The sequence below is a fragment of the Ursus americanus genome, chromosome 14, assembly GCF_024610735.1.
Source record: "Ursus americanus isolate L20-20 chromosome 14, mUrsAme1.1.p, whole genome shotgun sequence".
Classification (NCBI taxonomy): domain Eukaryota; kingdom Metazoa; phylum Chordata; class Mammalia; order Carnivora; family Ursidae; genus Ursus; species Ursus americanus.
Genome location: NC_142140.1, coordinates 9,088,435 through 9,098,602, shown reverse-complemented (window position 1 = coordinate 9,098,602; position 10,168 = coordinate 9,088,435).

The window sequence follows — 10,168 nt, the reverse complement described above, 5'->3', positions numbered from 1 at the left end:
CAATTTCATAAACTCTGTACCTGGCTTCCCTCTTGATTACACAGGTTTCCCATCAAATATGAATGAAGAGAAGATTGACTGTATTACAAAATTAATCATGGAGGGTGGCAGCTGCCAAAGCCATTCATAACATTAATTGCTTTTGCACGCATTCTCTTGAAAGCAATTTCGGGTTGTCAAGAACTAGGAATGAAGACTGTCCTTGGATACTTACAGGGTCAGGCACAAAACAGGGCTTTGCTGCACACACTAAGCGTGGCTCTGAAGATGTGTGTGCTCGAAGCCCAGTAAAGAGACTCTTATTTGGCCGACAAACTCAGAAGAGAACGCATTCTCTGAGAGAGCAATCTCCCACTCTTTGGCCCCAGTTTTTAGTTTAGATTTTCATAGATGGCTGCCGAAAGTCACCTGGGCATGAAGAATTTCAAGCTAAAGGAAAATATTATATAATCCCTACAGTCAACATATGATGTTTGCAGTGTCAACGGTACTGGGAAGGGTAAGTGGGTGCAGTCTGGAGACGATGTCCCCCATCTAACCCAACAGCATTATAGCACTGAAAATTCTGCTCAGTAGATGTACATTTAGGGCTAATTCTAGGGTTCTGGGAGAAAGGAGGGGGCAGCAAGTCTCCCCTCAGGAGAATAAGAGGAGAGTCTTCTCGTAAGCACAGGACAGAGTCCCAAGCACAGACTTTTGGAACCACTTCTAAGGGACGATGAGAGCAAGTCACCTGAGTTAAGAGACAGACCTCTCTGGAGCTCCCTCTAACAGATGCTGGGTCACAGAGGAAAGGCTGTGACTCCACCCCACCCCCAGAGTCTAGAGTCAGGCACATCGGGGGTTCAACTCCCACCTGGCCTTAGCAAGTTGCTTCCGTGTACCTCAGTTTCCTCATCTGTAAACTGGAGGCAATAATCCCTACAGGTGCTAAGTTCCAGCCCAGTGACATAGGAGGCAGAACTTCAAAGTCATAAAATCTATATAGAAATACTTCTTTTCCTTTCTGGCTCTGGCCCCAAGCAGTCACGGATGGGTGAGCTGCCACATCAGTCTTTTCATTCCCTGCACTCGGATATTCTCTTACCCCTGAGGTTCTCCAGCTGTCGTGTGTCTCAGATCCCCGGGAGAGCTGATAAAAACAGAGGCCCCCAGTCCGTGGATACAGGAGGCTGTGTGTGTGGCCTGTGAGGGTTTAACCAAGCTTTCCAGGTAAACCTGATACTGTCCGAAGGTAGAGAACGCTACCTAGATGTACGTAAAGCTCAGAAAAAGCATCCAGAAAAAAAATCTTACAGAGACCAATTATTTAAGCTAGTTTCGTGGTCCCCAACTTGGCCATGCAGTACTCACCCTAGGTTCTTACACGTCTGAGGCTGGAGCCCCCAGCCACGGAACCCAATTTCATAGCTCAGGAATGCAGCCAGGGCACCTGGGATATTAGAGCCCCAAGGTGTTCGAATGCGGCAAAGTCTGAGAAGCACTGAGTTAGAGCCAAGTGAAGTGTTTGGTCGCCTCTCCTCGCCACTGCCCTTGTCCCCTCTTCTCTGCCCCAAGGCAGCCTCTGAGGCATTGCCTCCAGTTCCTACAGCGTCAGCAATTCCGATCTTGTCAACCCACACAGGAGACGTTGGGAATGAGAAATGTGACGTCGTCACTCCTCGGCTCAAACTGCCCAAAGACTGGTCATGGAAAATCCTGAGGAACGTAGGCCCATCCTGCCTTGCGGATGGGGCCCCAGCCCACAGAGGTCTCGCCAGCCTAGTTCACCCTGCTGTGGAGGCAGCAGTAGGACCACGTGATGTATGTTAAGAAAACGCTTACTGGAACTTCAAATATATAGAGCCTGGGTAGTAGTGATAATAACCAATGTTACAAACTATTTTCTCCATTAGACTGTAAGCTTGTTAAGGAGAGGGAACTCTTCTTTATGTTTTCATCCCTGGAGCCTAACACGTAGTAGATGGCCCACAAATTGCTGTTGTTTCACTGAATTTTATATACATCACTTCAGAGGCCAACAATTCTAGGACAGAGATGTTGCCATCAACTGCACTTTGTAATCCTGGAGACTGAGAATCAGAGAGGGTGGATGATGACCAAATGACAATTAGCCTAAAATGGAGCCAGGAATAGAATTAGAATCTCGACCCAAGTCTTCTTGGTCTAAGTCCTAAAATCTTGGAAAAGCCTAAGCACTGCAGGCAGAGTTGAAGCACAGTACATCAAAAGGTTCAGTCCACTAAAGACAGGAGCTCTCACTGTGGCTCCAGTGAGAATCCTAGATCTGTGAAGACCCAGGGAACCATTTCCAATAGGCTCTTGGCCCAAAGGGATGAAGCTCTTTCTAGGGCGTCTGTAAGAGCCCAGCATCCTGCCTCCCCCTCCCCTGTCTCCAGCTCTGAGTCACACCTGTCGGCTTGTTCCCAGTAACCAGACCAGCGCCATCGGCAGCTGGTGCCCTGACTCACCTGGGGAAACAGAAGAGAACTTGGCTGCCCTGGTTTAGCTCCCCATCCTTTCACGTCACTGAGGAGCAGAACATTCACCACAAGACCCTCGGAAGTGTCTCAGAGTTTGGCCAGGGCCTTTGCTAAGGTGAGAAATCAGACTGTGCAGGAAAGGGTCCCAGGTCTGTGTACCCCAAATGCCTTATGATCATCTCTAATAACAGAACCTATCCCCAGCTAATAGGCTTCAGGGTTACACCCTAAAATAGGCGTGAACGGTTCCCAGTGGGAGACACAGGGTGATGGAGTTGGGGTATGATCCCTGTGGCATTCACAGGCAACACCTACAGATAAAACGACACGCAGTGGAAGAAGGCGACATCCCATCCTGCGTGCTTCCTTCTAAGGGCATGGAAGGGAAGACCCCAGCAGACATGCCCTCCCATCTCCTCACAGACAGCTACACGTGCAGGTGCCTAAACCGATGGGCAGGAGACATGGGGCCCCCATGTTCGACTCACACCCGTCAGGACTGGCCCCCGGAACTGGGGATGGCTCACTCACTTCTTGAATCCTCAGCTCTGGGGGCGAGATGGACAATGGAGCAAAAGACAAGGAGGAAGAAGCCAACAATGGTGCCCTCAACAGCCGCCAGGGTCTCCTACAAAGTCCAATCATTCTGCTACTTGCTGATCCCATGATGCAACTGCTAAAGTAATTGTCAAAGGGATGTGGCAGTGCGGGCAAGTTCTTACAACTGAACAAGAGGAAAAGAATCAGGAGACACAAATACATGCGCACCGGGATTGCAGCTCACAATGATGTCTGTACGAGGACAACGCTGGGAGACTGTGGGCCAGGATGAAATTAATTCACTGACGGATTAAGACTGATGCATTTTTCAATCTCCCAAACACCCTGTCTTGTTAGAAAACATTAATAGGGGCGCCTGGGTGGCGCAGTCATTAAGCGTCTGCCTTCAGCTCAGGGCGTGATCCCAGCATTCTGGGATCGAGCCCCACATCAGGCTCCTCTGCTGGGAGGCTGCTTCTTCCTCTCCCACTCCCCCTGCTTGTGTTCCCTCTCTCGCTGGCTGTCTCTCTCTGTCAAATAAATAAAATCTTCTTAAAAATTAATAATTACAACGTGAATAATTAATAAAACACAAAACGGCCTCGCCATTGGCTGTGCTGAAGTGTGGATGAGATACTGAAATGCAGAGTGTGGATATTCCAGTCTAGCTACAGGCCCACAGAGATTCTTCTGGGAGCCAGGCGCTGCACTGGAGGGAACAACTTATGTTTCAAGGTGAAATGCTGAGCATCTGGGCATCTCTCTAAATAAAATTAAGCTTGTCTTTTGTTTTAACCACAGCATATTAAAAAAAAAATGCTTGATGGCTACATGAAAGAAATGATATGTTTTGGGCGGTCAACCTGATGTTAAATAAAGACTACTGGGTCCACCGAGAATTCACTCTTGCAGGTCCCAGAGGGAACTGGAAAAAATAAGTGCTTATCTAAAAGATAGCGACTGGGACTGAAGCCTGTGTGCTACTCGGTGGGGGAGACAAATGGGGGCTTCGCAAACCAACATGGAATCTGAAGTCTCAGGGCAGACACTTTGCTTGTTGATGTTGGTTCTCACTTGGGCAACTTTATGTAGCAAGACCTCAGGGCGAGTAGCAGATCTTTATACATATATTGAGTAATAGTCAATAATGCCCTGTACAACTCCAGCTGGTCTTACAATAAAAAGGATTTGTCTAAAACTAGACCCAGCTCAGGAAAGGCCTGAGAGCCAGAAGATGGTTGGCTCGCACTGCCAATCACAATCCGTTCTCAGGAGGGACATCCACATACAGGAGAGCCCTGGATGTGGGCTAGGTGGGTGACATCACTCGGAAAATCCTCCTTCCTCTCTTTCCAGTAGGACGCTAGCAGCTGCACGGAAGAGAAAATGCCAACACTACCAACATGAATGACTTCACATAAGTCCAGAGCTAAGGGAGCAAACACAGCTGCCCACTGACGTCATCCAGGATGTGGATTCTCTCCATCTTCCTGTTCCACTGTTTCTAGCCTGGATTTCACCTTCATACTCACTCCTCTCATGCAGCAAGACAGTGGCCCTCAGTGTGGCATCACGTCCAGACATGGTAACATCCAGAAGAGGAAAAGGCCTCCCATTCCTGTGTCTGTCTCCTGATGCTAGGAACCACCACCACACTTGCTCTCCCTGCTCCCTGACCACACTGCCCAAGTGCTCATGCCTAAACTAGCAGCCAGGGCGTGGGGCAGCCGAACGCAGCAAAGGGTGCGGCTGTGTGAAGGGTGGCTGCATCCACAGAAGCAGCGTTCTGTCGGAGAGGGGAGGAGGGAAAAGCAGGGCATGAACCAAAGCACTGCTCTCCCTACGTACCCGGTGCTCTTGACATTCCCCCCCTTCCCCTACAACCGAAAAACACCTCGCTGACCTCTTTTTTCATGGGCCAAACTATCCAGGCATCGGAAATTCTCTTTGTAGGTAGGTCTCACTTGGAGCAGACCCTGGCTTCTGCAGAACTGGGAACTCCCTCTCCTGCGTCCCACAGCACCGTGCTTACATTCACCAGTGTCCGTCCCCATGTCACTTAAGGGCCATCTGTTTTCCCCAAACTGGACTGCGAGCTTCTGGGGGACAGACACTATGCCCAGTTGATGTTTCCATCCCCAGTGCACAGCTTTCCACCTGGTGCTCTGCATTTTCTCACTCGAAACCCCCAGGGCCTTGCATCAAGTAGCTGAGACCCAAAGACCCATCCGGCACATCTATGCCCTGCCACTCAAGGCCAATGCCTATGCTCCTAGTTCAAAACGTGTGCCAGGCTAGGCAGCAGGCCGTGCCCTCCATCTGCCTGCTAGTTTCCAGCACCTGTGGACGACATCTGCATCCTTGAGATGTTCCCGAACAGCAGATGACAGTCACACGGGCCACAGCGAGCATCCCCTGCTGTTTCTCCCTCCTGGCCCCAGGGCAAAGGGGGCCAGTGTCACCTCACAGCAAACACCTCAGAAACACACAACAGCAAGGACAGGGGCCAATTCCATAGCTGATTTCAACTCAAAGACTAAGTTCAAACCAGGTCATTATTTGTTCCTATTTGGTGAGTACTATCCTGCCAGTCTTTAGGACTTGGCTTTACAACTCCTTCTTCTTGCACCCAACAGCCCATGACTCACCTAAGAACAGGTCTCCCACCTCCCATCTGCTGAAGCTAAGGCCTGTAACTTCTTCATGGCTCTACCCATGATGGTGGGGATCCTTGCAGCTGCCTGGCTGGCCTGGCTTATCCAAAAGCACTCTAGTTTGTCAATGTCCTCCAAATTAAGAGAGCAGAACCCGATACTCCAGTGATGGTATAGCCAAAGCAGAAAAGAGGTGGACTTCCCCTTCTGTAGATGTTAAAGTAATGCCAAATCGCATTAATTGTTCCAGAAACTACTTCAATGGCCACTTATGTTGAATCTACCGGTTTGCCACAAGCACTGGATTTGAAGTCAGACAGAGGTAGGTTCAAATCCCAGCTGAGCCACTGATTAGCTTGCTGTGTTACCTCGAGCAAGTCAGATCACGACTCTCTGAGGGTCGGTTTCCTCATCTCTAAAATACCAATCAGGATACGGATTGATAGGGGTGTTGTGAAGACTTAATTAAAAGAGAGCGCATTCAAACAACCAAGCGTGGAATATGAACTCAACAATGGGAGCCATGACTGCTGTTACCACTAAAAACGTGAACCCCTAAGTTGTTTTTCCACATACTGTGCCTCTGTCCTTTACCAACACCACGGATGGAGAGTACAGGGGTGACGGAATGTCAGAGGTGGAAGTGCTCTCGGATACCAACTTAGCTCAGGGGTTAGTTCTCAGCCCCAGCCGAGTCATACAGAGAGATTTCCAAAAAAATCATTTCATAGGCCCAACCAGAGACCACTTAAATCAGGATCTCTGGGGACAGAGTGTAGGCACCTGTGTTCTCAGACCAGTCTCCTCAATGTACAGGGGGAGCAGGGGAGGTCCAGAGTAGTGAAGCAATTCTCTGCTGATGTGTTCCAGTTTGATACTGTGGCATCAGCCCTGTGTTTCAGATATCAGAACATCTTGGAGACTTTGATTCTATCAGCCAACACCAACGTCCCTCCCAGCCCACAGGTTTGATCGGCTTGTTTTCCGTACCCATACACAGCTCTCTTCTGTGCAGACGGGACAAGGCGTTGGGGCCGGTTTGTGTGATGGGCAAAGATGGGCAAAGATGGGGCGCATTCCAAGACGCAGGAATAGAGGGGCTACTCACCTCTGCCCGAACACTCACAAGCTTCTCCTGGTGTCCCGGCCCAGCTCCCTGAAGTCCAGCACACGCTGCTCTCCCAGGAAGAAAGCACTTCCTTCCACTGGCTGTTTCCTACTAACTTTACAGCACTTCGGCACCTTATCCCCTGCCTCAGCGCCCACACGAGTCAGGGAGCCCAAAGAACATTCAGTCATTTAAGCGCTACTCACTGAGCTCTTGCTCTGTGCCAGGGGCTCTGCTAGGAACGGAGATCTAACTGATCTAACAGCGGGGGAGGCCAACGTGGGACGTGCCCTTATGGTGCCATCAGCCTGGTGAACAACCCCCTTCCGAGAAGAGGCCATCAGCCAGAATCTCGAACCAGACGCCGAACAGTTCGCCAAGGGAGGGATTGTCCTCCTCGTGGGGCACACACAGAACAGACAAGAGCTGCCCGCAGAGGTCTGGAGAAGCACGGGAGTTCGAGGAAGACTCCCTGTAGAGAGCATTTACGGACTGATTCATTTTTAGCTGTGGAAACATGGTTACAGAAGGTTCCCTCGAGTTCAACAGCGTGGTCGCTTGGAGCAAAGCTGTTGCTGACTGGCCCGCTTTCGGCGATGGGGGAGGGGCGGCACTGGAGGTTGTTGCTGGTTGGCTGTTAGCAGCGTGAACGCTAGTGTCAAACTGTTGCTGATTGGCTGCTAGCAGCACGGTCACTGGAGTGAAGCTGTCGTTGATTGGCTGACTGTAGCAACGTTGTTGCTGAAGCCTGGGCGGAATGTGTAACAGGTGCTGGAAGTAAGCTAGTGTTCTGCAAGGAACTCTAGCTGAGAATAGCCAGTGTTTTCTTTTCTTGAGGCTGGCATACTAAGTGGCTTATTTTACCCAGTTCCCCCTGTGGGTTCTTTATCCCCCGACTCTAGGTTCCAAAAGGGGGGCGGTCCAGTCCCTAATCCCAAGTTCATACTCTGGTTAGGAATTCAGGACACACTTCTAAAAACGGAACCAGTGGTGCCAGGTTTGATGTTCACTTAGCAAATGTTTATGGTATGAGCTCCATCAGTGTTTTAGCCTCTGTGGAAGCACTGGGGGGCTAAACTCAAGACCAAAAGGAGAAGGGTCAAGAACAAAAGACCAAAATAAAATAAAATAAGGCCTCTGGAATTGAAGCATTTCCAAATGTAAAGCTGACAGAGACCCCAGAGTGTATGTGCTCCAGCCTCCTCATTTAAATGGTAAGAAAACCTGATTCCCAGAGGAAGTAACTGACCTGCTTATGTTCACATAGCATGTTACTTGACAAAGTGGGACCCAAGTATCCTGACTCCTGGTCCAGTGCACCTTTACTGAAACCTACTGCCAACACTGCCCACGCACAAGGACAAAGATGCTGGCTGCTCTCATTCAGGGTGATGGGGAAAGCCTCACAGAGGAGGTGAGATTGCAGCTGGGTTTTGGGGGAAGGGCAAAGTGAATGTTGAGTACAGAACCCCCTTGCACTAGCTCACCCAGACAATGCAATTCCTCACACCAGCCCTGTTCTTTTCTCCTCCGTCTGCTCTGGTGCATTGCTCCTTCTTGCTGGAGTACTCACAGCTGGAGCCCTGAAGCCCAGAAGGCAGGTCAGCCAGGATTTCTAAACTGCATTTGTAAGTCTGTCCCACTGGGCATCTCCGGGGAAAGCGGAGGAGGAAAAGACACAGCTTCTGCATCAGAGAGGTGACCCGGCTAACTGGGCAGGCATGCAGGGCCTCCGCTCCTCCCCTTGCTTCTGGATCAGCTCTCCCAGGATCCCCTACAGATGCTCCTATGGGTGCAGCATAAACAGCTCATTTGTTAGCAGCAGCGTCAACCACAGGCTGCGCATGGCATGGGGTCTGAGAGAGGTGAGGGAGGCAAAGCTTGCCCTTGATGCCCACAGACACTTCTGCTTGTTCATATCCGAGCCTGCCCCTACCCTGCTTCCTGGCTCCTCTCAGAGTCCCTTAGCCCTCCCGTACACCTGTTCTCCGATATAGTCTTCCCTCTTACAAAGGAACGCATGTCCTGGACCTACCATGTATTGTGTGGTGGAGATAAAGAGAAAACATCAAGGTGGGATCCCTTGCCTTCAAGTAATCATGAATAAGTCAGAGAAAGAGATTTAATGAATATATTTGAAAGACCAACAACATGCCAGCCCCAGCACTAGACACTTTGTTTTATTTCACTCCCAGTGCTAAGAGGCAGATGGGTTTGTGGCAGACAGACTCCTAAGACGGCCCTCCAAATTCCCATCCCTAGGTGCACACACTGTGTAAAATCCCCTCTCCTTAAACGTGAGAAGGGCCTGTGAATAGGATGGGGCATCACTCCCTTAAGTAGGATACATTATACAAGACTCTGATAGCACACTGGAGATTGTCCTGCTGGCTTTGAAGAACTAAGCCACCATGTTGTAAGAGGGTCACATTGCTAAGATCTAGGGCCACATGGCCTCTGGGAGCTGAGAAAAACCTCCAGCTGACAGCCAGCCAGAAAACTGAGACCTTAGTCCTGCAGCCGCAGGAACTGAATTCTGCCAACAACCTGAGTGAGCCTGAAAGGGGACCCAGCTTCCAGATAAGAATGCAGCCCTAGCCAATAGCTTGAGTTTAGCCCTTTGACACCCTGAGCACAGAACCTAGCTACGCTGGGCCCAGACTTCAGACCTGCGGAATCTGGGAAATAATAAATAGGTGCTAAGTCTCTGATTTTGTGGTAATTCGTGTTGCAGCAAAAGCAAACTAATACAGGGTGATATTCGAAATACTTAAGAATCAGCAGGGCAGGGGCACCAATGAATCAGAGTGGACACAGGCATTATACAACTGATAGGGTGGTGTGGGCAGAATATGAGCCTTGAAGGAAGGTTTTGTAATGCCCATTTTATAGATGTGGAAATGGATAACTAGCTCAAGGCTTTGTAGCTATAAGAGGCAGAGCCAGATTCAATCCCAGGCTGGAAAGCAGTTTAGCATAGCAGAGGAGAACAGGTGTTGGTGAATGAAGGGCTTTGAGAGCCATCCTTAGGGAACAGGACTTAATTTTCTGGGTAAGGGTGAGTCACGGATAAACATCAGTAATATGTAAGGGTCCAGTAGAAGCTTGAGTGTGTGGAGGGGACAGGTATGTGTGTGATTTAGGAAAGGGTTTGATTAGAGAAGCAGAACCTTGACAAGTGATACAGAACAGAGTTTGATAAAGAGACTAGGCTGTATACAGTCATGAGAGCTGGTTAAGAAGGCTAAGCAAAGCTGTGGTCTTTGTTTCTCATTGGGAGCCTGGAGGCATAGGTTAGCCAGGCTAGTGGTCAAGGCGGAGAGCTGGGTGTGAAGCAGGGGAGAGCGAGGACTAATGGGAATCCATGTGGCTGCACTGCGACC